Source organism: Oenanthe melanoleuca, chromosome 7 (assembly GCF_029582105.1).
Source record: "Oenanthe melanoleuca isolate GR-GAL-2019-014 chromosome 7, OMel1.0, whole genome shotgun sequence".
In the NCBI taxonomy this organism is placed as follows: Eukaryota; Metazoa; Chordata; class Aves; order Passeriformes; family Muscicapidae; genus Oenanthe; species Oenanthe melanoleuca.
Window position 1 is genome coordinate 1,349,968 of NC_079341.1, and position 27,928 is coordinate 1,377,895.

General features: G+C 52.8%; 1 protein-coding gene across 3 annotated transcripts in view; it reads right to left on the bottom strand.

Annotated features, from left to right (window-relative positions):
• The window catches only part of SH3BP4 (SH3 domain binding protein 4), a 33,286-nt gene extending 14,252 nt beyond the window's left edge, over positions 1-19,034 (bottom strand). The window contains exons 1-3 of one of the 3 annotated variants that reach the window (XM_056496593.1): positions 18,939-19,033; positions 14,611-14,713; positions 13,143-13,280 (exon numbers count right to left, since the gene is read on the bottom strand). The gene's annotated coding sequence lies outside the window, so the exon portion shown is untranslated. Of the gene's footprint in view, positions 1-13,142; positions 13,281-14,610; positions 14,714-18,938 lie in introns of all 3 variants that reach the window. The other 2 variants (XM_056496591.1, XM_056496592.1) reach the window with 2 other exon arrangements.
• Between the last annotated feature and the right edge of the window lie 8,894 nt (positions 19,035-27,928).

Consider the following 27,928-nt stretch of genomic DNA (forward strand, 5'->3'; position numbering starts at 1 on the left):
ATTCCCTAGGTGGGAATACAGAGCTGATGTCTCCTCAGGCACTGTGAGGGGGAGCAGCAAGTCCTGAAGGATTTGGTGCCCTTTCCTGGAATGCAGCAAGAGGAAATCTGCAGGGGAGAGCCTAAGCAGGAGATGCTCCAGCCTGCTTGAAATGCTTCCCAAGCCATCCCCAGGGCTGGTATGCTGGGAATGTGGCTGGCTGGAAGGGATGCACCAGGCTGCAGCCAGAAAAGGGAAGGGAGAACTTGTGTGCAAACATTTCCCCTTGGAGCAGAGCCTCCTGTCGGGTCCTGCTGGGAGCAACCCCAGGAAAAGGGTTGGCAGGGAATGAACACAGGGAAACCAGGCTTCGAGTCAAGGCTGAGCTTATCAGAGCTGGGACAGGTAAAAGAGAGGACCTGCAGCAAGACAAAGGAATAACCAGCAGGAATAACCAGCAGGAAGCAAGGAAGGGAGGAAGGATGCTCCCCTTGGCTGGCACCCTTCACCATCTACTCATTTTCCCACTCATGCCATTTGGGATTGCAGCTTTTCCAGGGGACATGGAAAGACCCCAAACACACAGTGCCTCCCTGTAGGGACCCCACACCTCCCCAGTTTTGGCAATTCTTGCACACAATCTTGTTTAAAACAAAAATAAACAACATCAAACCACTGTGGCATCCCCAAATTCCCCCCTGCTCGGGCAGCACTGCACAAAGTAGGAAAAAACCAAGTGTAAGCCACGACTATGTTTTGAAACACCTGGTCCAGCATCAAATGAATTTTATATTAATTATGGCAGCTACAGCCCTGACAGCTCTCACTGACATATCCACAAGCCTGGAATTTGCAGGGATGCTCCCCCTCCCTCTTATTTATATAAGGAGATGGGAAGCTTCCTGCTAAAGGCTTCTGGCAGATGTGGCTGTGTGGAGAAACAGCTGTAAATCCCCTCTGCATGGAACCCTGAGGCCCCAAGGGCAGCGAGAATCTACACAGAAAAATGAGGGATGATGTGGAGAGGTATTTCCTCTGCTGGCAGCAGCATCCTGGATCTGTCTGTCCCTCCTGGATCTCTGTCTGTCCCTCCTGGATGTTGGGATGCACACACACACACAGTGAAGGATGGGGGGCCAGGCTCCCACGGCTGGATTTGGGATGGGAGCCCTGTTTTGGAGCTGGAGATGAACCCAAACTGTTTCTGAAGGCAGGGCTAACCAGCAAACCCTCAAATGTTAGGATAAAAGGGATCAGTGGGGGGAAACAAAGGGTGGAAGGGGTGAGATTTGTTTAGAAACCACCCAGACAATGGCCTGCAAGCTCCTCTGAAAGAGCTTTAAATTTAGCCTGGGGTTAAATATAGACCAGGGAAAAACCCAGCCCCATCTGTTTACCCAAAGCCACAAACAGCATCTGGAATGAATGGTGGGGGGAAGGAAACCAGTGGGCGACCAGCTCGTCCTGCAGCTTCTCAGAGGCACCCACAGCTGCTCTTCACCCTGGCTTTTCCCTCCTGGGAGGCACAGGGAATGCTGCAGGGTCAAATCCAACCCTACGAGCCAGAACCTTTTCCTAAAATCCACCCCAAACACCTCCTGGCACAGCTCCAGCTGCTCCCTCAGGTCCCACCAGCAGCAGGTCTGGGGCAGGGGACAGTGTCACATCTATTAAATTAAAACTTAACTAAAATCTAAAGCCAAAGGTCACTTTCCCTGCAGCACTTGAACACACAGCTGCAGTGGCAAGGAAAAGGTTAAAAATAACTTCTGCAAAGTGTCTGGTACAACTTAGCCCAAAAATCCAACTGCAGGCCCAGGGGAGCCCCCTGGAACCTCCTGGCACAGGCAGAGCCCCAGTGCTCCCAGCTCCATCCATCACTCCAAGCTCACCTGATGGGATTTTGGGATGGACTCACCTCTGGGCAGATCAATCAGAGACACACCATGGGCAACAGGAAAAGGAATCCCAGGAAAAATACCAAAAACACTCCCTGGAGCAAAGAAATGCAATAAAACTGCAGGAACAACCAGAAGTGCACAGAAGTCCTGAGGGTGGGAAGCAGGATCTGCTGCTGGCCAAGGGTGGGACAAAACCCCTCCAGGAGCCTCAGGGAGATAAAATCCCTGGCTGCAAGAATTTGGGCTGATAAGAGCCAGGAGGGGCTGGTGGCACCAAGCACCCTCAGGGCTGGAGATGGAGCCAGGTCCTTCCAGGAGCAGCAAAGGGAGCAGAGCACATCCCTGCCCATCCCAAACTCCCAGCCCTCCCTGGAGCTGCAGGATCCATCCCATGTCCCTGGGAAGCACAAGGAACAGGAGCCACCGTGACACAAGACCATAGTTACCACCCTGCACCCCTGTTTTCCCTGGAAAATCCATTAAAAGCCTCTCAAGACTGTGGTGGAAGCTCAGGGAAAGCCTCCCACCTTTCCCTTGGATGCAAATTGAATATTGGAAAAAAAAAAAAGAAGGAGCCTCCAACCAATCCCTCATCATCCTCTCCCCACACCAAAGCCAAGATCAACTCCAGGCACTTGCTGCTTTATGGCTTTTAATTTGCTTTTTCTTTCTCCAGAGTCAAGTTCCTCTGCCTCTCCCACAAACATAGAAGTGTTTTTGGAGGTTTCTTTTAAAAACAGTCAGCTTTGCTTGGATATGAGAAAATTGAAACTTTTTCTAGGGAGGAATTCATGTCCCAGAGCCACAGCGCTCCCCACAACACTCATCCCAAAATGAATTTACTGAAAATGTTGCTTTTATCAGTCACAAAACCCCAAATAAATCTGTGGAATGAGATGCAGAGACCCCTCTACACCCTGGGGACACCCCAGCCCTGAGGGAACTGCTCAGGGAGTGCCAGATGACACCAATCCACTGCAAGGTGCAAGAGCCCACAAAAGAAGTTGTAAAAAGCCCCAAAGTTACCAAATTTTAGCTAACAGTCTGATTTAGGAACTTGGTTTTGCCCTGTGAATCCTTCACCTCCAAGATCTCCCTCATGGCTATGGCACAACACAAAGCTCGACACGCTTCCCCCCAGTGGAAAATGATCCCAGCACCTCAAGAAGTGCCTCCTTTTCCCAAGCTTGTCCTGACAGATCTTCAGGCAGGTGGGAAAACACGAAACTGGACACAGCAGCCCAGCCCAGGCCCCCTGCACCCCATCCTACCAGGCTGGGATGGCTTTGGAAGCAGCTGGTGGCAAGGAACAGAGGGATGAGCTTGTGGCTCCTGTCCTGGTGATCCAGGTCTCTTCCACGAGCCTTGCTGGTGGGGATGAGTGGGGAAGAGCTGGCTACTGCTGAGATTTTCCCCCCAGCAGCCTGGCCCAGGCACTCCCCAAGTCTGATTTGTGCTGTGTATCCCAGTGATTCCTGACCCTGCTGCCTCTCTCCTATCTCCTCCTTCTTCGCTGCTTGCGCTTGCCAAGCCAACGCTTTCATCTCCCAAAAAAAAAAAAAAAAAAAAAAAAAAAAAAGAGAAAAGACCCACCCAAGGCAAGCAAAGATAAAGCACCCCTTCAGACCTTCAGACAGCACCAAACACCAGCTCTCTGTAGCAGAAAGAACACCCTGGTGCAAACTCACACGTCCGTCCCAGCACGAGCCTCCGCCAGCTGCCAGCAGCGCAACACGCGGCGCTTCCAGCCCCCTGCCCAGCACACAACAAGGGATTGTGCAGGGATGGGACCCCCCACCCCTCCTGCAGCACCCTCACGTCCCAGGGGGTGGCTTTGGAGCCCATTCCCACCATGTGATGTGGGAATGACTGCGCCCAACGCTGCCGTGCCCTCCGCTCCCCGCCAAGCCCCACGGAAAAATCCTGCCCTGGAGCTCCAGCCTGGCTCAGCTCCTGCTGCCAGGCAAGGGCAAGCCAAGCACAGCCAGCTTGATGGAGAAGGGAGGGAATGAAGGCAATTTTGGCTGAGTGCTGGTGCCTGGTGTCCATCACAGGGATGTCACCCTTCACAGGCAAGCAGGGAGGACAGAAAAACTTCCTTTCATAGATTCTTTTATATCCATCACCAGCTCTATGAGACCCAAATATAAACGAGTCCTGAGGGTGGGAAAAGAGAGTTTTCCCTGCAGGACCTCCTGCTGCTGCCCAGCACTGATGCCATGGCACAGGAGGGTCCTGGAGATGCAGGCACCACCCTGGAGCACCCACAGCAACCTCAGAGCCCACCCCAAACCCCTGAAAACACTGCTGCTGTGGCACAGGTTTAAAAAACCTGGAAGTGCAGGAAGATGCTGGGGGTGCTGCAGAGGGCAGGAACCCTTGTGAGGTTTACCAAAAAAGATTTTCCTGGGACAACAGCCCAGGTCTTCCCGCTCCACAGCGACACAACCATGGCACGCACGCCCGTCCTGATAACAGAGATCAGTAAATAAAAAAAGCTGGACTTGCTTCCACGTGGTTTCAACACTACCTCCTAATTCAGGCAGGGCACTCCCAAAAGTGTTCTGGCTTTTTAACAGGGAGCTGTGGATGGATGCTCCTCTGGTAGGGGAAGGAGTTTAATCCAGACAAGTCCCATGGGGACCAACAAAACCATGAGAACCCAAAGTCACGTCCACTGCTGTGCTCCCAGAGCAGTTAAACATAAAAGACACAAACTCAAGCTTTAAAACCCTTGGGTGGAACAGGAGTCCAGGAGAGAACCATCTTCCTCCAAGCCCTCACAGCCCCTCCAAAGTCCTTCACAAGCCCAAGAGTTTGGCCAACAGCCAAACAAGACTGTTCCTTAAGGATGCTTAGGGCCAAAAGCATGGACCAAATGTCTTGCAAAGCACAGAAACTCAGATTTGAGCTGGATCAGGCAACAGCCCAAGCTCACACAGGCAATTGGTGGTGGAGGAGAAATGAAAACCAGGTTTCCAGAGCCCCAGTAAGACACTTTTAAAGAAAAGATCCTTCCAGAAAGTGCATACAGACACCATGGTCACCCAAGAAATCTCAGGCCAACACCCACAAGAGTAAGGGAAACCACGGAAGTCAAGAGGGGAAAAAGCTTCCCACCTCTGTGGATGCTGCAAGAACCACCTCAGAATCACCCACTCAACCCCTCCTCCCATCTCAAACCAACCAGATCCACGGGAGTTTGAAGGCAAAAGGCACTAACTGAGAAAATCCTGGAGCAGCTCGCTCTCTTCCCACCCTCCAGCCACAGTCCCAGCAGCTTCTCCTTCCTTAGATAATTTGGATGCTAATTTGGCCTTCAAGAGCTGTCAAAACCCAGAGTCCCTGAACTGCTGAGCTTCCCCCAAGAGGAGATGATGACAGAGCTTTAACTGCATCAACACTTCAGAGCCCTGTCCCCATCACCCTTCACTGACTCTGCCCTTGCCTGACGGAGAGGAGCTGCTGCAATGCCACGTGTCCTCCTTGTTCCTGGCTGGAAAACCAGTCCCACCAGCGTGACCAGAGAGGGGCAGGCACTAGAAAGTCACTTGTCCTGCTGGCTGGACAGGCTGCCACCACAGCTGGTGCAGGGAGGACAACACAAAGCTCCAGAGATGAGCTGCAGACCCCCAGAGACAAGGCAGCTCCCAGCAGGTCGTCACCAACAACTCCACACAGCTTTCCCAAGCACTCCACCAAGATGGATCTATCTCCAAGAATCCTCAGTCAGGAGGTCCATTTTTGGGAAAAACAAGGGGTTTTATTCCCAACTCACCACCTGGACACCAAGCTGGGTCAAAACCACCCTCCCCCTTGGGTTAATTTTCTTGCACACCTTCCTGATTAATCCATCACTGGCCTGCTGCTGGATTACAGGACACCCTCAGCTATGCTGGAAATGCTGACAGGAGCCAAAAAACTCCTTTCCTCTCTTTGAGTAGGAACAAACAGAATCAGCACATTGCAAAGAATTCCCTCAAAACAGCAGGGTTTTTTAAGCTTCTCTTTGGTAAACATTCCCCAGCCAGATTTCCCAGGACACCTGGGTTTAAGCAGCTTAACCCTTCGCTGGAGTTGGTGGTCTTCTCATGGGAAGGCAAGATGGAGTTTGGTCACATCCAACCCAATCCCACAAACCAGGGATTTCCATGCTGGAAAGGGGGCAAAGACACCTGCAGAGCAAACTCCCGGGTGATGATGCAAGTAGGAAGAGGATGTGAGGACAGATCAGAGAATCATGGAATGGTTTGGGTGGAAAGGACCTTAAACTTTGTCTCATGGGCAGGGACACCTTTCACTGTCCCAGGCTGCTCCAGCCCCAATGTCCAACCTGGCCTGGGACACTTCCAGGGATCCAGGGGCAGCCACAGCTGCTCTGGGCACCCTGTGCCAGGGCCTGCCCATCCTCACAGGGAAGAATTTCTTCTTAACATCTGATGTAAACCAACCAAACAGAGCCTGGATCAGGACCTCAGGTTTGTTGTCACCTGCAAATCCACCCAGCTGCAGACCCATCCCAGGAAGTGTTCCTGCCTCAATCCAGAGCATACTTTGAACACCACACTCACTACCTGGACACAAAAGACCTCATGGCTCATTTCAGGTGGTTTTCAGCAGCACCAAGTGCTCACTTTCATTTAGCTTAGAGCTTTTCCAGGGGTGGGAATGAGCTTTCCAGGTGCAGACACCTACCTCTGCCAGCCAGGAGGGTGCCTGAGATACACCAAAACCGGCTGCTGTTTATGCAACACAGGAGCAAACACCACGCCTGCCTGTTTAATTAATTACCCCAAAATTAAAGCCCGTCAGACTGCACAGAGACTCCGTGCAACCTGCAAATTAACTCAACCTGGGGGGTGAGGGAGGTCAGATAGCATCCAAGCAGTGGCTCCAAGCGTTTTCCACAGCATCAGGAGTGCCATGAAGGGGATAAAGGAACCAAAACAACACCACCCACCCCCATCTGTCGGAGCTGCAGGGTTCTGTCGTTTCGGTCTGGAGCTGCTCCAGGGTTTTGTTGTTTCGGTCTCGCCAGGATAAGAGCTGCTCAGTCCCATCACCGTGGGTCAGATGGCCGATAAGAAACCAATTTCATCACTTTTAAGCCCCAAATGTTTATGGGCAGGCTTTGTCTGCAAACAAAGCCAGGCCCTTGGAACCGCAGCTTTACGTCAGTTTAAGGGACGCGCGAGCCGGGATTAACGCAGAGAGCCAAAGTCCTCTCCCTGCAGCCTCCACCGTGTGCGGGGCAAAGCTGCTTCTCTGGGCCAGACACAACCCTTGGCAAAACATTTAGCCATCCTGCCCCTTATTTAGGCGTAAAAAAAAGTGATTTATGCAAATTTGGCAAAAGTCTTTGCTCAGAATTACTCTCCTTGCTGGACGAAGCAGGGTTGAAATCTCAAACGCACTTTTCGTGGTGTTAGTCACCAGGCAGGATTGAAATGACACCTGAAAGTCGTCCTAAAGCCACAGCAGGTTGTTCCCTGCTCAAGGCAGTGGAGGAATTTCTTCAGTTCCCTGCACTGCACTCATGAGGACAAAGCAGCTGCCATGTGTGCATCAGACACGGGGCACAAGAGCATCCCCTAAAAAAGAGACAACTCTGAGCCACCACAGAGGGGAACATTTCCATTTCCCTCTCTGCTGGCTCCAAGAAGTCAGCCCCAGGCAGGGCTGGAAGGAGACAGACCTGCCCTGGCTTCTCACTGCCCAAGAGGAGCCCCAGAGCCACGTCCTCTGTTCATTCCCACTGAGATTTCACAGAATCCCAGAAGGGCTTGGGCTGGAAATGAACTTTAAAACCCTTCTTTGCCCATCCACAGGCAAACAAACCTTCCACCAGACCAGGTTGCTCAGTTCCCAACTGTAAGACAGCACAGAGCTAAATTTTGGGGTTTTGGAGCTTGAATTAGGGGTGAAGTGTTATCAGCTGTGATAAGGGGTGGTTTTGGACCAAGTGCCCAAATTAAAGGGAACAAGACAAAGCCACTGAGACCCACACAGGGGATACAGCAGAGCCCAAAGCTTGTCCTCTGTCTCTACAAGAGCACCTCTTTTCAGAAAGTAAGGACTAAACTGAGGTTAAGAAGCCCTACAGGTTCAGGGACAGATTCCCTGGGTCAGCAGGCCACGAGCAGCACAGAACCTGCTCCATTTACGGATTTCTGCGGCAAACAACTTCAATCCCACCACCAGCTCTGCTTGGAGGCTGCTCTGACAACCACAGCCAGGTGTTTTAGTTTCCAGACCCAAAACACAGGGCTGCAAGCAGCAGGCTCCTGCCTGGAGAAGACAAATCCATGGCTCCTGCCCAGACAACACCTCCTGTCCTCAGCACCTTCCACAGCAGCATCAACATCCCAGGTTTTATTTCCCCTATAAGGATCGAGCTGATGTTGGTGCCAGTGATGGCACAGCTCTGCCAGGAGCAGCAGCACGGACTGAAAGCAGCCCTGAGGAAAAGACCTGGACTTCCAGGGAATGGGAGATGTTTGATGAGGGCCTGGAGGGATAGGACAAGGGGGGATGGCTTTAAACTGAGAGAGATGGGGGTTTTGGGAAGAAATTCCTCCTCTGAGGGTGGGGAGGTCCTGGCACAGAGTGAAGCTGTGGCTGCCCCTGGATCCCTGGAAGTGTCCCAGGCCAGGCTGGACACTGGGGCTTGGAGCAGCTGGGACAGTGGAAGGTGTCCCTGTCCCGGAATGAGATGGGCTTTAAGATCCTTTCCAACCCAAACCATGCCCTGATTCCAAGCAGGACACAGCAAGAACTTTGCAGGAGCTGAGGAGGCTCTGCAGCACAACCAGATGACGGCCACATGCAGCCTGCAGGACTTTGCAGGGTCAGGCTGGAATTAGACACGCTCCTGATGAGGAAAAAAACTCCCTAAATATCAAACCAATGCAGATGGACCTTTCTTTTTCCCTTTTTTTTTTTTTTTTTTTTTTAATTAAAACTTGCTTGAAGTGCCACATAAAAGAAGTGAATTCCCAGGCACAGCTGACGCATCAGGAGAGATTTATATTTAGAAGAATGACTTAAGTACTCGATCAACAGGAAAAAAAAATGGGAACTTTTTATGCAGGGTCTAGAAGGAGGAAAGAAAACCAAAAGGGAGACAGTCACCACCACCCATTATTCCTTAGAGCAACATCCACTGGCATTTTTGCCTCCCAACAACCCACTTTTGCAGTGAATCCAGCTTTTTTTTTTGCCATGCATGATCCCAATAAACAACATTTACAGCCAGAACACATGATGTGCATCACAAGACGACTGGCACCAGCATTATTTTTAAATACCATCAGCTCTGCTTTTAACAGGACGACGGGAAATGTGTTATTACTTGAGCATAAAACAAATATATTGAGGCAATGAAAAAAAAAAAAAAAAAAAAAAAAAAAAAGCCATTCCCAAGTTTTGCAGAGTGAAGATTTAAAGAGAGATAAAACAGAGCACCACCAGAAAAATATAATCCTTCGAAATCTGCCATTGCTCCTGATGCATTATTCATTTGGGAGCTTTCAGTGCAGAAGTCAGAGCCCTGCTTAGCCGGATATCCGATCGCTCTCTGGGCCACATCCCAAATTTCTCCAGCATTACTCACATTTTTTTGTGCAGGAAGGGGGGTGAGGATTTTCTGGTGAAAGGCAAAAGCGAGGCAGAAGTATTTGCAGCACTACAAAGTGTGGGATTTCCATGGACAGGCTCCGCTTCCAAATGATTCCCATCCACAGGAGACAAAAGAAATCAGGGAAATGCTCAGTCTGCACTGCTCTGGAGCTGAGGATGAGCTGGGACCTCTCCAAGCAGGAGCACTGGGCAGTGGATGCTCATCTCAGAGGAAGATGCTCTTCATCCTGGTAGTTCCCAGCAGTATCACCTCCCCTGCCAGCATTCCCACTGGGAATTACCCTCTGTCCCACTTTCACAAGTTCTGTTGCCTTAAAGCAGCCTTAAAGCAGGAATTACCTGCCCCTTCCCAAAGGAAAACACTGCCCCTTCCCTCTCCAAGCCAGGGGAGCATCTGATGCAGCATCACCACTCTGTGATCACAATCTTCTAAAACTTAGGCCCAACAGCAAATATTCCCACACTGATTTATTTTCCCATCTGCACCAAAAGCCCTTTTGGAGGGATTTTAGAGCCTGTTTTTGGACTGCAGAGATCATGGTTTAACCTTCCCATGGAGAGACACTGATGCCCCATGCCTCAGTTTACCTGCACCATTTTCCAGTGGTATCCAAACCCTTCAGGACACACATTCCCCCTTTTTGCCTGAAAGGATGCATCTCCACCTGCCTGCACTCAGGTTTCCATCACAGCCAGGAAAAGCAGCTTCCCTCAGGATGTCTGTAAGTCCAGGCTTTAAAACTGAGTCCAACACACGGAGCTAAAGCTGGGGTGGAACAGCCACCATGCCCACAAGGGGTTAAACACTCACCCTTCCCAAATCCCTGCTCCAGGGCCCTGCATTCCTCTGCTTCAACAGTGTGCAGGGCTTTTCTCTGCTCGTTCTTCCCATGTCCTGGATGTTTTAGGATCTCCTGCTAACAGGCAGAGCAGGGGCTGCAGAGGAGCCTCAGGGATGTCAGGGCAAGATGCACAATCAGGGAATGCTCTGGGTTGGAAACACCTTAAAGCCCATCTCATTCCCATGGGCAGGGACACCTCCCACTGTCCCAGGCTGCTCCCAGCCCCAGTGTCCAACCTGGCCTGGGACACTTCCAGGGATCCAGGGGCAGCCACAGCTGCTCTGGGCACCCTGTGCCAGGGCCTGCCCACCCTCACAGGGAACAATTCCTGCCCAATATCCCACCCAGCCCTGCCCTCTAAACCTGTGAGTTTAAAGCAATTTCCCCCTGTCAAACACCTCCCAGTGCAGGTCCAGGAGCAGGGATGCTCTGGAGAGCACAGCACATCCCGTGGGGATTTGGATGAGTCCCTGCGTCCTCTCCGTCACTGGGGTGGAGCTGTGACCTCATTCCAGGGATCTCATCAGGCTCTGCAGGAGCCCAGATGGACCATCTGGCTAATTGAGTTAATTAAAGCATTTTTCAGCAGCGATTAACTTTCAGGCAGCTCTCCCTGGGGAGCAGGGGCCACAGCTCAGGGGAGCATCAGGAGGGAGAGACGGAAAAATTACTTGGAAGCACCGACAGCACCGAGCTGCCTCTCTGCAGTGAAGAAACCAACAGCTCTCAGCGAAAAAAACCAACCCCAAACCCCCTCAAACTTCACCTCTTTCCCAGGCTGAGCAGGATATGAAGAGCCAGGCATGGGAGGAGAGCCACCAATCCCAGAGCATCCTTCCCAGGCAACCCTTGGAATGATGAGCTGGCCCTGTGCTGGCAGCACAGGGGCTCTGATTTGCTGAGAGGTAATTGTCACCTCTCAGGGACAGCAAACCCTTTGTCCATGGCCCATTCTCAGAAAACCAAGGAAAACATTTCCCAGGAAAGCCTTGTTTTGTGTTCTCAATCCCTGATAAGCTCAGCTGCTGGAAAGGAGATGCTTTCTGGGAAGCTGATATTTAAAAAAAAAAAAAAAAAAAAAAAGACACCAAACACCCCCAAAATAAGCCATCCTGGTGCTGGGAATGCCAGGTTTTCCTCCCCTTTCCCCAAAAAACCCACTTGTCCCATCTGAGCAATCACAGGATGCATCCCTGCAGAGGTACCACTCCTGGGGAGGCTGCTCCAAGAAGGAGCTGGAGCAAACTGTGGGATGCAGCCCCCCCTTCTCCTCCTCTCTTTTTGTGGGATGCACTTGGGCATCCCTGCTTTTGTTTTCTGGGATGCACCCCTACCTGCTTCTTTTGTGTGGGATTTACTCACATTCCTCCTTTGGAGGGATCTCCTCATCCTTTTATTTTGAGGGATACATGAGCACAGCTCCTCTTTTTTCCAGGAGGCACCCACTCAAACCTTTCTCCCTCTGTGGGAGGCACTTGCACAGCTCTTTTTATCCAGGGTCTACTCATGCATCCTCTCCTCCTGCTTTTTTTTTTTTTTTTTTTTTCCCTGGGATACACTCAGGCATCTCCTCCTTTTTCTGGGATGCACTCCTACCTCCTCCTCTTTTTTTTTGCAAGATACCCTCACACAGCTCCTGCTTTTGTGGGATGGATGCATGGAACTCTTTTTTTTCATAATGCACTCAAGCATCTCCTCTTTTTTTTTCCTTATCCAGCTGCTCCCAAGCCCATTGGGATAAGGACCCCAACAACTCAACCTGCCCCAAATATGCAGCCACACACACCCAAAAAACCCCCAGTGAGGATGTTCTATGGCAAAATAAGCAACAAGGAGGGGATCTGGGGGAGAGCAGAGCGAATCCCAAGGCTGGCTTTCCATGCAGGCTGCTCTGCTTCCCAGAGCAACCCCACCCCGGGAGCACTAATCTGATGGCAGCTTTTCAATGGAGCAGCCAGGATGGGGAGGGAGAGAGGCTGGAGAGGGGGAAAAGAAAGCAAGGAAATGCCTCTGAGGTGAGCAGGGTTTTTTTTTTTCTGGCTGGGGACGCCTTGTTTTGTTTGCCTGCCTCCAGCACGCTGCCATTTTCCGGAAGCTGGAGCGCTCACAAAAAAATGGGAAGTTTCTCTTTGTTTAATTTTAGCCGTGGCAGCCTCTGCACTGAGGGACCCAGCAGCCCTCCCCCAGCCACTCTGGGAACGGATGTGAGCCAAGAGGATGGAGCAGCAGCAGGGAACGAGGCAGGAATTAGGGATCTAACATCTCCCACAACCACACGACCCGGGCTGACATGCTCTCGGTCCCAGAGGTGTGTGAGACTTGGGAGACTTTGGGCTGAACTCCCTGTGTGCCCACTGCATCTCTTCCTCCAATTCCTGCTTTTTTTTTTTGCTCATTTCTCCACACTTTACCTGTGAAGGTGTTTTTAGCTGGATAACTTGAGCACCTTCCCCCACCACGCCAAGAAAACGATGGATGCTGCACCCAGCCCTGGAAACACCCAGAAGTCCAAGCAAACCCACTCTTGGGCTTATCCCAGACTCATAACTTAGGCTGGAAAAGAGCTTTGGGATCACTGCTTCCAGCCCATAAAACCCCTCCTGCCCCGCTCCTCAGCCCTGACCCAGCCGGCGCCGCACCATTGTTCAATTCCAAAAACGCCTTTTTTTCCCTGTTCCTAAGGAAACAGCCGGCCTTGTTCAAACAAGGCCACACACCACGCCGACCCTGCCCCCCAAAAACCACCTGGAACACTTTAGAGGGATGAGCTAAAGCACTTTACCAGGCACAGCAGGAGAAGGACAGCTGGATTCACCCCTGGAGAGAGGAGAGGGAAGCACGGAGCTTGTGCAGCAAGGCAGCCTCACGATCCCACACCACAGCCAGGAGTCTTTGCTGGGTCAAAATTTGCTGGAGTCACCTAGAAAACAGCTGGTTTGGCTCTGTGGCAGTGATATTTCCCCACCTGGTCCCAGGGCAACCCTCCCGTGGGGCAGCAGAGGAAGCAACTCCACAGAATGCAGAGAACAGTGAAAAGGAAAGGCTTTCACAACATTATTATTATTATTATTATTATTATTATTATTATTATTATTATTATTATTATTATTATTATTATTATTGTTGTTGTTGTTGTTGCTATTATTATTATTACTATTATTATTATTATTATTATTATTATTATAGCTTTCCCCATCATTTAACGGGACTGCAAACCAGATGTGCTCCACCATCCCTCCAATATACACACAAGCAGCCAGATGATGAAAAATCACCCAATTCCAGAATGGTTTGGGCTGGAAACACCTTAAAGCTCATCCCATTCCATCCCCTGCCTTTCCAGGGACACCTTCCACTGTCCCAGGCTGCTCCAAGCCCCAATGTCCAGCCTGGCCTGGGACACTTCCAGGGATCCAGGGGCTTGGAGCAGCCTGGGACAGTGGAAGGTTACCCTGCTATTGGAAGGGGATGAGCTTTAAGGTCCCTTCCAGCCCAAACCCATCTGGGATTGTGTGATGATCCCACAAAGAGGAGATGGGATGTGCCATCCTCCCACAGCTGGATTTGACACACCCTCTCTGCTGGGCGGAGCAGGCACACCCACTCAGGCAGGGAAAAGCAGGAGCACTTCTTTAGCCCCAGGAGCTGGGGAAGGAGAGCATGCCTCTCCCATTGATATGGCAGCTGGGAATGGGAATGGCTGCCTCCCGGCACCAAAAATAACCCCTGGCACAAACCCACGTGGAATCTGCAGGTTAAAAATAGAAATGTCCTGTGGGACTGGGGGGCACCACTCATGGGGGTCCCAGTGGATGGGCAGCAGCTTGGCCAGCAAAAAAAATGGGATTAAAGCCAGGAAATGCTGCTTGTGGCACACCGAGTGATTCCTCCCAAAAATACGTGACCCACCCAAAATGCCAATTTCCCAGCAGAGGGACAAAAAGCAAATACAGGGACAGTGAAAAAGTTGGAAGATTGCTGGTCTGCTCTTTGATCCATGAAAAACTGACTTTACCCTCGGAAACACCTGGACCTGCAGCCCCCTGAGGCAGCAGAGGGATTCCATGTGCTCCTGCATTCCCTGCTGCTGTGAGCCATCCACACACATCCCTATCCATACCCCCACACTTTCCTTTAGGAGCCCACAGAAACACAGACACGTGGAAATCACTCCAAGGACCACCAGCAGAAATTAAGGAAACTTCCAGTCTGCAAGGAGGAGCACAAGAGGGGGGAGATGCCACAGGTACCCCCACAAACTATCCATTGTGGATGGCTGTGGTGTTCATGGACCTGGGGCATCACTTGAGCACCACAAACCAGACCTGAGCTGCTGGGAGCAAGTCCCTCCACCTTGTTTGGGAAACAAAGGGACTTGTCAGGACATGCACGTGCCAAAGCTCTCCTTTTCCCCTTCCTAAAACCCCAAACATTATTTATGGCCACAGAGCCAGCTGGGGCTGCAAATCCTTCTGAGTGCAATAAAACCCCTCAGCAGCCAAGCTGCCCTGGTGTCCCCACAGGTTGGTGACACTGACCCCTCAGCTCCTTCAGGGACAGGATCAGCCCCACCACCCCCACCAGGAGCAGCCCAGGGTTTCTCCAGCCCCTCCTGCCTCAGCTCCCAAGCCCTGCCAGCGGGATTTTCCCTGTGCCACCACCAGCACAGCCACGTGCTCCCTGCCCCAGCCAAGGCTGGCACAGCACTGCCGAGCTCCCCAGACAATGCCAGCCCTGTGCCCCAGCCCTGGGCAGGGTTAATGCAGGGACTGCTGGCCAGGAGGGAGCCCAGGGAAGCCATGGGGGATGCCTTCTGTGCTTTTAAATCTCACCCTGTGAATTCTGGGGAGCGGCTTGGATGGGTCCTGGGCTGGTGCTGGCAGTGGAGATGCCCCCTGCATCCTGGCAAGGCATTGTGCAGAGGGCAGGGAGCCCCAGCAGCACCCACACCCTGCTCTCCATGAACACCTTACACAGCCATCAGAGAATCCCAGGCTGGTTTGGGTTGGAAGGGACCTTAAAACCCATCCCATCCCACCCCCTACCCCTTGCCTTCTGGCAGTGGAAGCCATTCCCTGTGTCCTGTCCCTCCATCCCTTGTCCCCAGTCCCTCTCCAGCTCTCCTGGAGCCCCTTTAGGGTCTGGCAGGGGCTCTCTTCTCTTCCCCAAGTGAACACCCCCAGCTCTCCCAGCCTGGCTCCAGAGCAGATATCCCTGCTGGCTTGTCTGCCTCCAGATATCCCAGCCTGGCTCCAGTTAAGATATCCCAGTTATTAAGCAGAAATACATTTCCCAGTGGGTTGATCCCCTTGTTTCAAAGCTGACTCATCACTGGTCATTGGGGAAGTCAACATCTGGCTACAAAACCTTCCTGGGTGTTGCCATCCCCTGCTCTCTGTGCCCAGGGAGCAGCTGGGGCTGTGCCAGGGGATGTTTAGGTTGGAGATCAGGGAAAGGTTCTTCCCCCAGAGGGTGCTGGCACTGCCCAGGCTCCCCTGGGAATGGGCACAGCCCCGAGGCTGCCAGAGCTCCAGGAGTGTTTGGGCAGCACTGCCAGGGATACACAGGATGGGATTGCTGGGGTGTCTGTGCAGGGACAGGGGTTGGACTTTGATCCTTGCAGGTTCCTCCCAACTCAGGAAATTCCATGATTCTATAAAAACCCATCCTACCTCCTCACCATCTCCTGGGGAGCCTCTGGGCCAGCCCACAGAGCTCAGGTGCTCTCAGGAGGGATTTTGGGCAGGAAAGAAAAGGCAGGTGCCAAACCCCAGGCCAGGAGGCTCTGAGGTGAGGTTATTTGCAGCTACTCCTGTGCCAGCTGCCAGCAGAAATCCACCCATGGAGCCAGGAGGCGACACAACTCCCAGACCACTTGGAAATAAGGAGACTGAGGAGGATGCAAATCCGCCTGCACATCCCAACCTCTCCAGCTGCCAGCTCCCTCTGCACAGACAGCCCCGGCCACGAAAAAGCCTCCTGCCATATTTAAATGCTTTTCCCATTAAGAAAAAAAAAAACAACACCAAAACCCCACACAGTGTCTAAAGCACCTCCTTACCATCCACACAAGCTCTCACAAGCAACCCCACCAGGCTAAAATAAATATTTTAGCTTGGCAAATAGTTTTCCTCTCATTAAAAGGCAAACATAATTAGGATGTCGAGCGCCGAGGCAAGCGGCGGCTGCAATCACTCCACGCTGCTCCGGCTTTGGTTGATTAAAGTAACGAAGCTGCTATTTTTGAAAAGCACATTCCCTTCCACAGGGCCTGAACAGGGTTATTTTGGAAATATATGTATCCATGGAAAGCTGGCATCTCTGCCTGCAAAGTTCCCCAGCCAGGAGGGGATGTGCTCGGTGGGGGCTGCGGGTCCGTGGGATGGGGGGGGATCATGAGAAAAGTGGGAATTCTTTTCCTGTGAGCAACCAAGGGGGTAAAGCTCACTGTGGGAAGAACACGGGGACCTTGGAAAGCTGAGGGAATCATCAGGGAAGCACAGTTGGTTTGGGTTGGAAGGGACCTCAAAGTTCACCTTCCACCAGAACAGGGCTGCTCCAAGCCCCATCCAACATTCCAGGGATGGGACAGCCAGCCCCAGCTCATCAGGGCAAGCTACTCCAGAGGAAAAGAGGAAAGAAGGAAAAAGCAGAACAGGAGAGAAGAGCTGCCACCAGAGATGCTGTCCCCTCTGCAGGGTCTGGTACTGACACAGGAGCAAGAGCCAGGAGGAGACGCGACCGTTCCAAGAGTCTCGGAATTATTTTGGTAGGAAAAGCTCTCTGAAGGCACCAAGCTCACTGCCAAACCCACCCTGACCCCTGTCAGACCTACAGGCCATCCCAGGAGGATGTTCTTCTCATTATCAAGACATTTTTTTACTTCAAAGTGAATTCAAGCATCCCGCTGGTGCAGTCAGGCACAAGGAAATCAAGGATGAATCCTTATTCCAGAGCCACAGCATCCAGACAGAGTTGTCAACACAACACACCCCCCTCAACTCCTACCCAAGCTGCTGCTCCGCTCAGCACAACTGACTTATTAACTTGCAATGTATATATTAATTAACAGCCAAAACTTAATCACTGCAAATCTCAGGGAGAACTAGTGAGTAAGAACAGGCTGGAGGCGGGGGGGGGGAAGGCAGCGACAGGCATTCCACAGCGGGGATGCCGCGCTAGGAATTTGCATCTGCCCAATCCCACATCCCACAGCTCCTCTGGGGTTTGGGGCTTCCATGTGGAGCGGCTGAATTTGGGCACAGAACAACCTCCCGGTCACCGCTGTCCCCTGTGGTGACAAAGTTATGCCGAGCCTAGGAAACATCCAGCTACTCCTGAACAGCCGGGATCCCGAAAAATCGGTGCTGCGCCTGCAGCACATCGCACACCTGCACAACTCCACCTCTCCCACCCAACGGTGTCCCGGGAGCAACAGCTGGAAAACCGAGCCCTGCGCAGCATCCCTCGGGCAGGCAGCGGGGAGCAGAGAGGGCAGCGACCCCTCGGCCAGCCCCAGCTGGGAAAATCCTGCTGGGAGACCGATGCCAGGCACAGCCGCTGGAATGCTGCTCGGAACAGCCCCGCACTCCCCCGCCGGAGCGCCCCAGCGGTGGCAGAAAAGGAAGAGGAGCCAGCCCAGCCCGGCCCGGCCCCTCTGCCCCGGGGTGACACCGGCTGGGTGACAACAACCGGTGCCCATCGTCCCCACGCCCCCGTGGCAGTGCCGGCGGGACCCGGGGGACAAGGCACTGCACACCCGGCACACGGCATCTGCCACGGAACGGGGACACGGAGCCACGCGTGTCGCGGTCACATCCACACCCGGCACAGCCCACGGCAGCGGGGACACGGGGCAGGGACGCGAGCGCCGAGGGGAAAACGCGGCCACACACTCAGGGGACAGAGTCACACACAAAGGGGACAAGAGTCACATACACAGAGTCACACACAGAGGGGACACTGGCACACACACAGAGGGGACACCACAGTCACACACACACAGGGGACACGCACAGCCACCCAGGACACGCGCACGAAGTGGCACACGGAGGACAGACGACACAGCGCGACACACAGACACAAAGAGGACACACACGCAGTTACAGGGGACACTTACAGCCACACACACGGACACACGACACAGCGTGGCACACCCAGACACAGACAGGACACACACACACAGTTACAGACCCACAGAGGACACTTACAGCCACACACGCGGTGTCACACACGGACACACGACACTCGCGCACTTACAGCCACACACACGCGGTGTCACAGTGTCACACACAGTGTCACAGGCGGTGTCACAGTGTCACACACGGACACTCGCACACGGCCACAAGCGCACCCAGTGTCACACAAGGGACACAAACAGAGTCTCGCTCACGCACACGAACACTCACTCACACTCTCAGCTCTCCCCAGCCGCCTCCCCGCGCTCAGCCCGACCCTCCACCTCCGCCGCCCTCCTCCCAGCGCCACCGCCGCAAACTTTTCCCCGGCGGCGCCGGGAGCCCGCGGGAGCCGCTCGCATCCCCGGCACCCCCGGGCTGGCCCGGCTGCCGGCTCTCACCTGCGCCCGCTCCCGCTCCGGGAGCACCGGGATCACCGGGACCGGCCCCGCTGCGCTCCGGGCGCGCCTCCGCCGGCACGGGCCGCGCGCGCCCGCCCGCGCTGACGTCACGGGGCGTGGCCGGGGCGTGGCCGGGGGCGCGGGGGGCGCTGGGGGGGGGATGCTCGTGGAAAACACGTGGGGAAGGGGGGGAAGGATGGGAAAACAGGGATGGGGGAGTGGGGTGGGAGCGTCCTTGTGAAAATCACCGCCCGGCCCGGTGGGGAGCGTGGGCGCGCTCACGGTGGGCAGCTGGGTTGTTTAAAGGGGTTTATGCTCCCCCCCGCTGTTTTTTTTTTTTTTTGGTAAAGCAGAAATCCCGCCCGTGTTGCTCTCCCGGGGTGGGAAAGGCAGGAGAAACGCGGAGGAAAATGTTAAACTGATTTCTTACGTTAGGCACGGTGGGAGAGCTGCTGCCAAGCTTCCCACAGCGCCCAACGCCGGAAAAAGGGGATTGTGCTCCCTAAAATCCCCCAGGCTGAGGGAGCATCCCGCCCTGGGGTTGTGCTGCCCGGCCGGGATGCGGGGTTAGGAAATGGGATACCAGGAGCATCAATACAACAGGACAGGGATGGATACGAAGTGCACCCCAGAGATGGTGGCCACCAACACCTCCAAAGTGGCCATCTCCCTTTGGAACACCCTTTGGAAAAGCAGCTGAGCGAGAAATATCGGAGCGATGGATCTGGGCTACTCGAGCCGCTGCTCTTCCCACCCCCTCCTTGTTTTTTCCTGGGTTTAATCGGGATCTGATGATTAAATTTCCTCTTCCTGGTGCCGGCTCCTCCAGCGCGGCAGAAGGGGACGGAGTTTTGGCCAGGCTGAGACAAAAGTGGGGTGGCAACGGGGTGGCTGTGAGTCCTTGCGTGGCCAGACCCCATCCCGGGGCTTAGCTGGGACTGCCCAGCCTCATCCAAGCCTTTTCCTGGCTTCCCCAAACGAGGCACACCGAAGCACTTCACAGCACCCTTGGGAGCTCTTTCCAGCAGCGTTGCTTTGGGAGCTTTGGACTTTCTCCAAGGTGAGCTCCCTGCAGCCAGATAACCCGGTTCTCTAAGTGCAACGGGGCATTTCCATCCCGTTTTTCCAGTGGAAAACATTGGGATGGCACCTGGGATGCAGCTGGGCTGGATGCTGCCCCCATCCATGCCTTGGCATTGAGCCTGGGGTGCTCCTGTCCCTCTGCTCCTGCAAAACTCCCATTAAAATCAGTATTTGAGTTGCTGATTTATTCCTCTTTTCCACCTTCCCCAACTTTTGGGTACTGGAAAGTCCAAAATTATTCCTATCTTAGGCTGGCACATTGAGCACCTTTGGGGACAAAAGTGGAGGTGTATGAGAATCTGCAGTTCCAGCCCAGCACCCTCATGATGCCTTGGGAAAAACCACATCTCCGGGTGGGGAAACTGTGCTTGGAGTCCATTAAAAATCAGCAATTTGTGGGTGACAGCTGTTGCTTATCCTGGGAGCAGCTTTCCCAGTGCTCAGGATGTGCCTTGGGCACGTTGCTGGTGCTGAGCCTGGGATGGAGGGATGAGCATTCCATCTGCATCCATCCCAAACTGAGCAGTTTGCAATGCCCAGGAGCAGCTCAGAGCAAGGAAGGGATACCAGGGAGCAATCAGCCCTGGATAAAATGCCCTAACAAGGCCAGGCTTTTCTGTGGTGATGGGATTGCATCCTGCAGGAATTCCATGGTAAAGTTCGTTCCTCTGTGTGTGATGTTTCTCAGGCACAAATCCAGGTGGAAATTGTTGGCCTGAGCAGTTCTTAGGAACAGGGCTGATCTGGGATGACATTCCCATGGGTCAGGTATGTGAGTGTAGCCAGCTTTTTTTCCTGGGAGGAGAGCAGTTCCTTTTTGCTCTGACACTGCCTTGGGAATTGCAGACAGGAGCTGGACATCCAGACCTTGGTCTGATGAGCCCAAACTCAGCACCACCAATCCCCTCCCCAGGGCTGGGGCACGGATCCTCCTCACCGGAAGGATCATGGAATGGCAGAACCATGGAATTCCAATCCCTGAAGGGGCAGGGATGCTCTCACTGACACAGCAGCCCCCAAAACCTTCCGGAAGGGAGTGTTCCCAGCCCTGAACCTGATAAAAGCCACTTCCACGTGGAATATCAGAACTCCCCGGCCCTTGGTGGGAGCGCCCACGCTCCGCGTTTGTTGGGAGCATTTCTTCCATGATCCTGCAATTTTTGTAGGAATCCAGCGAATCCCTTAGCCTGGATCATGCCATGCATGGCCTTCCAGAGCTGGGGAAGCACGTGCTGGGCTGCCAAGGTATGTTTAATAACGCTTGGTTAGTACAGCACTCCCAGCAAACTCCCCGGGGCGAGCTCTTCCTCTTGCTGCGAATTAATTACAGCCCTGATGGTTAATGACGAAGGAGAGGGATAACTGGCAGGGTTTGATGTCCCTCTTCTCCTGTGGAGGCTGAGTTATTGACTGGAAGCAGCAGCTCTTTGTTTGCATCCCGAGGCAGGGATGGAGGCTCTGGAGCATTGCTGCCACAGGCAGCGCTTCCAGGTATTTGCTCAAAGGTACTCGGCATTTCGGGGCTGGATAAAGCCAATAAATTCCAACAAGATTTGTTCTGTAGGTACAACATTCCTGCCTCAAAGCCAATTACCCACAGAGGTGCCTTGTAAACGAGGCTCACCACCTTTGGAACTGGCAGACAAAGCCTCTGCCAGGCTCCCCACGTGGATTGTTTCTGCTTCGTTTTCATAATTCCATTATGCCGGGCTGGAGTTAGAGCAGGGCGGATTTACTCCTCCAACAGCTGCCTCCACAGGCACCAACCTGATTTCCTCTTGTAGCTGGGAGTCTGGAGGATTTATTCCCCTTCCATCCATCACAATGGCTGAAGGCAGCACTTCCCTACATGATACTGGCAAGCATGGCCTCTGCTTTTGCCAGAGTGCAGGGATGGAGGGGATATTGGGAAGAGATCCTTCCCTGTGAGGGTGGGCAGGCCCTGGCACAGGGTGCCCAGGGAAGCTGTGGCTGCCCCTGGATCCTGGGAGTGTCCAAGGCCAGGCTGGATGGAGCCTGGAGCAGCCTGGGACAGAGGAAGCTGTCCCTGCCCATGGCAGGGGTGGGATGAGCTTGGAGGTCCCTTCCCAACCCAAACCATTCCACGATTCCATGATGCATAAATCTGTGTCCATGCTGGTGCCAAAGGGGAGGGAAAGCTGTGGGAAGGAGGGCTGATATCACCTGTGACCACTCCTGGATGGGGTTTGTGAGGTGACAGGAACACCTGGCCAGGTAACAACCACTTCCTGCTAGTAACAGGGATTAGTTTTTTAAGCCTGATGAGTACGTGCACAGAGCAAAGGACAGAGCTTCCGGAGAGGCTTTTAATATCTCTGGCTGCCTGACATCAGCTGAGAGAGTGAATGAACAAAGGACAGCAGAGAGCTGGAGGGGAGAGGTGGAAGAGCTGGATGGGTCTGGCACCTTCTCTGCTCTTTAGGGTAAATCCTGCAGTGTCCTTCTCCCACTGCCCTCAGCCTCCACACAGATCCTGCCCCCATCACACCCTCACCCTGCCAGGGTACAAATCCCACCTGCTGCTCTTCCCTGGGAGAAGGGACGGGTTTTGGAGAGCTTTGCACCAACCTCCCTCCTCCTGGAAGACTATTCCACATGGCAAAGTCCTTTATTACAACCAAAACCCTAGAATTTTAGAATGGTTTGGGTGGGAAGGGACCTTAAAGCCCATGCCATTCCACTCCCTGCTATGGCAGAGACACCTCCCACTGTCCCAGGCTGCTCCAAGTCCCAGTGTCCAGCCTGCCCTGGGACACTGCCAGGGATCCAGGGGCAGCCACAGCTGCTCTGGGCACCCTGTGCCAGGGCCTGCCCACCCTCACAGGGAACAATTCCTGCCCAATATCCCATCCATCCCTGCCCTCTGGCAGTGGAAGCCATTCCCTGTGTCCTGTCCCTCCAGGGCTCTGTTTAAAGACCCTCTCCTTGGAGCCTCTCTAGTTTTGTTTTTTTTTTTTTTTTTTTTTTTGTAATCAAAATCCTTCCTTTTAAGCCACCATTCCCAGTAAATCACCCACTTCATCTTTCCTTGTCACCGTTTAGAAGCCAAGGAATCTCTGTCCTCACCTCCCACGCTGCCTGGCCACACTCACAGCCCAAGACCCACGACCCACGAGTTAAATCTGCTCTTCCCCTTTTCCCTTTGCTCCCCCAGTCCCATCCCACTAAATAAAACAGCTTTTGTTCCCGCTGGAGATTCTCCTGGCAACAGAACCACGGAAGCTGCAAAAAAAAAAAAAAAAGAGAAAAAAAAAATTCCCAGACTCAATGACAGCTCTATCTCAAACCAACCAGCAGGATGAGGCTGTTTTATCATCGTTAGGGGAGAGAGAGCTGGGCTAATGGGAACAGGGAAATCATTCCTGCTTGTGATGGCTTCCCAGATGGATAAATATCCCTGCCTAGCCGAGGGGATGCAAAGGGGGAAACAGTTGTTGGTGCATCCTTGTGAATCTTGATGTGAGAGTCAGATGGCTCCAACCTCCTCCCTCCGTGCACCAACAGATTCCAGATTGTGGGATTTCTACAGCCAGGCTCCAGCAGATTTCTGTGGGCCTGGAAGAGGCCCAGGGCTTGCAGGAGGGAGTTAGAGGAGCAGAAAGTCCTGTTTTTCAGCCAAGAATACTTTTGTCTTTGGCTAAACATCCTCCTAGGCTGCCTTTCCGTGCCCCTCAGAGGCTCAGAGCAGACATTTCTCCCCCTCTTTGGGGCTGCTGATTCCCAAATTTTCCCTCCACATCCAAAGATTCTCTGGGGCAAAGGCATGGTGCTGCCAAGGGATGCACCTTTATTTATTATGATCGTTTATTCCCTTCCCTCAGATCACTACCAGAGCCACTTCCACTTTCCAGACAGCTCTGTAGTAAAACAGGGGGAAAGTTTCCTTCCTTAAGCAGTGTAAGACACAGTAACTCCCCGTGTTCAGTGACAAACAGCCTTGTTTAGGGCATTAATCAATGGGGTTAATTGGATTGATGACTGTGCTGGCTTGTGTTCAGAGCAGCTGCTTCACATCATTAGCCCCATTTAACCAGAGGATCTGCCTGTGGTCATTTCCACCTGGATTTCCATCCTGGCTGTCCCCCCTAGACACCAGTGTGGCTTGGGACAGGGACAGGCATGTGGAAGACCCTGGTACAAATACAGGGCAAGCTCAAAACAAGCAGCATTTTCTACAAATTCATCCCAGGAATACTGGGTGGAAGTGTCCCAGGATAAAAGCACGGGATAAAAGTATCAGCACCCTACCAGCTATCCACATTGGAAAAGGGCTCAGGACTCAAAAGATAAAGGAGAAAGTGAGAATTCCCTGGTTTTTAGAGGCAGAGGAAACAGGAGAGAGGAATTAGACAAGGCTGGGCAGGGATTGGAACAACCTGGTCTAGTGGAAGGTGTCACTTGGCCAGGGGGTGGAAGAAAATGAGCTTTAAGATCTCTTTCCAAACTATCCTGGCATTCTCTGATTAGCCCCATGTAGCACAGCAAGGGCACAGTGCTGAAACTTGCCAGCATGCCCATAATTCAGGGTATTTCCAGTGATTTCAGGTGATCCCAAGCCCAGCTTGAAGGGCTGACAAGTCCTTCAGCCCAAAACTGTGCCGAGATAAAGCTGGGGACATTTATTGTCAGAACCAGGGGGACACAGCAGTGATGCTGATGCTCAGATTTTCCTCATTTCCCCTGGCAGGGTTTGAAATCCATCACCACCTCACCGGGCATCCTGGAGCAGCCCCCAAGGACGAGGAGGTGGTGGCTGTTTTGCCACACAGGTGCCTGTCTTGGTTGGTTTTCCACCCTGCCAGGCACAAAGAGCATCCCAAGTGAGTTTTATCATTCTAAAATGATGCTAAATATCAGCTGCCAGGTACAGCCCCACACACTACCCTGCCCGTGGCTCTCCCAACAAAGCCTGGCTTGTCCAAAGCTCTGCCTGGCTGAGATTTAAGCCAGTCAGAGATAACCACTTGGCTGTTCCTCCCCTCAGTGCCTCCTCTGGCCTGGTGGAACACGCCGGATTTGCTTTTCAATGCCCCATTATGTCCCAAGGTCACGGCGGATCGAGGAGTTTGCTCGGCTGCCCTGCAAAGAAACCCAGTCACAAGAATTATATACTTTTTTTTCCCCTACCATTTAATAACTGCGTGTGCTGAGCCTGAATTGCTTTCTTTAAGCGTGTGAAGGAGAGCAGCGAGCCCTCGGCTCCGCGTTTTTCTTGGCACTCCCTCCTTTCTAAGCCCATTATTCGCCCTCCTTTTCTCCAGCAAAGAAATGCCCAGTTCTCTTCTTTTCCAGCTGGCAAGTGCCAGGATCTCATTTAGCTCCCAGTGCCATGGGATTATTAGCATGGATGTTAAGAGACCCTCCCTGCAATAACAGTGACCACCAACCTATAAGCTGAGCTTGCCACCAGCACAAATGGCACGATTCCCATCTTAAAAGTGAGGAAATTGGAGCAAGGTAGCATTTATCAGGCTGCTTCTGTTGTGCTGGGCACCCTGTGGAAAAGATTTAGGATTTGTGTGGTCTGTTCATGCCAGGGATGGAGCAGCAGATGGGAGCAGCAGGGTTTTGGGGCAAAATGTTGGTTTCTTTGGAGGCAGCAGTGGAATGCCCGCTGGCTTTAACCAGCAGCCACGGCAGGGCCAGGGCTCTGCAGACGGTCAGAGTAGAACCTGGAGCCTGTCTGGTGGCGTCCCCTTGCCAGCTGCTTTGTACTATTAATTATGGCCATGAGTCTGCAGGGTTTCCAAGCTCTGTGGCTCCAGTTTGCCATGTGGGAAGGAGCTGGGATGCAAACTGAATTCTCCCTGCGACACTTCCCGACAGGTCCCGCATTATTTATGCCTCTGATCCATCCGGGGTGGTGCTGGGGCTCTTACAAAGCATCCTCAGAACAGCTTTTTTTGTGGGACAGAGTGTTTCATGGGGTGCAGAAACCTTCTTCCCCCTGGACATGGCATTCCCATTCCTGCCAAGGCTCCAGCTGCAAAGCCAAGCAGCCTGACCGGTTTTCCACCTGCGAGTTTTTGGCAGATCTCCTGACCCAAGCTGAGGGCGAGCAGTTCTTGGGCACTGGCAACCCCCAGATGTCCCTGGAAACCTCTCTGCAATCTTCCAAAGGTGAGGTTTATGTAATTCCTTCTCTGTTATAAATCTCACCTCCCTGGCTATGAGTTTCCATCACTTCTCCATGCTGATGTTTGCTGAAGGTGAGATCCACACCACCACACTTTCTGAGGACTTGAGGATCTTGGAGGCCTCATCCAGCCTTCACGAGTCTGTGGTTCTATTTACAATGAGATCTGACACAAGGATAAGTCCATCCTGGCAAAATTTTATATGGAAAAGCATCTGTAAATGTCTTGGCAAGGAAAAAAAGCTTCACGAGGTGCTCATATCTTATTAAACACCAGAAAACTCACATCGAGGGAGATGTAAAAGTTATAAACATCCTCAAATCCATCGCTGGGTGAGTTTTTTGGAGACTTTGAGACATGGAAGGAGCAAGTAAACAAGCTGGGATTTTCCCCTCTGCATGCACAAACGTCTCCAGCACAGCGGAAAGCGCGATCAATAATTGAGTAAGAAGCCACGTGGCTCAGAGGTCTCACAAAGCACAGCCTGAGCATCCAATATTTATTTTCAAGCCTTAAATAATGCATTTGCAAATGCTTCTAACTGGATATTTTAAGGCAAACAAATTTATGTCATGAAAAGTTAATTGGCGAGAGCATCTCCGAAGGAAAATCACCGACAACCACGGGAAACACCCCTCAGCTCCTCAACACTCAATTGGTCCTGTTCTTCCTCGTCAATTAGGGGGCAATTCCATAATTTCTAATTAAGGAATCATTTGCTATCAATTAGCCCATGTAAGTAGATTTCACTCGCTCCCCAAGCTAAATCACTTAAGCCCTGGCATTTCCTCCTCGCTGCTGCAGCGCCGGCGGCCAGCGGAGCGGAGTGGGAATGGGAGGCAAGGGGTGCTTCCTTCAGCCATTTCCCAAGGGAGCTGGGTGGGATGGGTCCATCCCCACGGGTTAATTCACCCTGCAGACGTCTGGCAGCTGCTGTAGGCAAATGGGAAAAAAAATCACCCGTCGTGCAGGGAGGTGGGATGGATTGGACTTTGATGATCCAAGTGGTTCGCTTGCAACTCGGAATATTCTGTGGTGGGAGGAGGTGGAAGTTGCATGGCATGGAGGGGAGGGATATGTCCAGGACAGTGGTCACAGGTGGCACTCAGAGGGGTCCTGGGGCTTGGACAGGTGGAGGTATCACCACTAAGGACAGCCTGAGCTGGAGGTGAAGGGAATGAAGCTGCTCCACTGCCTGTTCCCCGGCACTGCTGCATCCCAAAACACGGCTCAGTGTGGGCAGGAGCTCTGGAGGAACGACCTTGGCCAGGGCTGGCACCTTCCCACAGGTGTTTGCTTCCACCTTGGCAGCAGATAAAGGGTTTGCTGTTAAATCCAGTACAGCTCCAACACTGACATGTTCCCTCCCCACCTTGTCCTTCAGCCCCCCTGTTCCAAGGAATGAGTAAACATGGCCAGGGACACGAGGACTGCAGCTTCCAGTTTTCCTGCCCCAGCCTCATCCCACATTACAAACTTGGGCAGCAGAGCTGGCTGCAGCACCCCCAGCCACCCTGGTACCCCAGCCCCAGCTCAAGGATGAGCTGCTGCCAGGTCAAGCTTCTCCTTATGAAACCCAAAGAGATAAAGATGAGATAAGATAAGATAAGATAAGATAAGATAAGATAAGATAAGATAAGATAAGAAAGGTTCTTAACGTCTCATCACAGGAAAAGATTTCTCATCTCCTGCCTCTGATGTTTATTTGCTGTTCAAGCCAGCATCCAGCAGGAGATGAGTTGCCTCCAC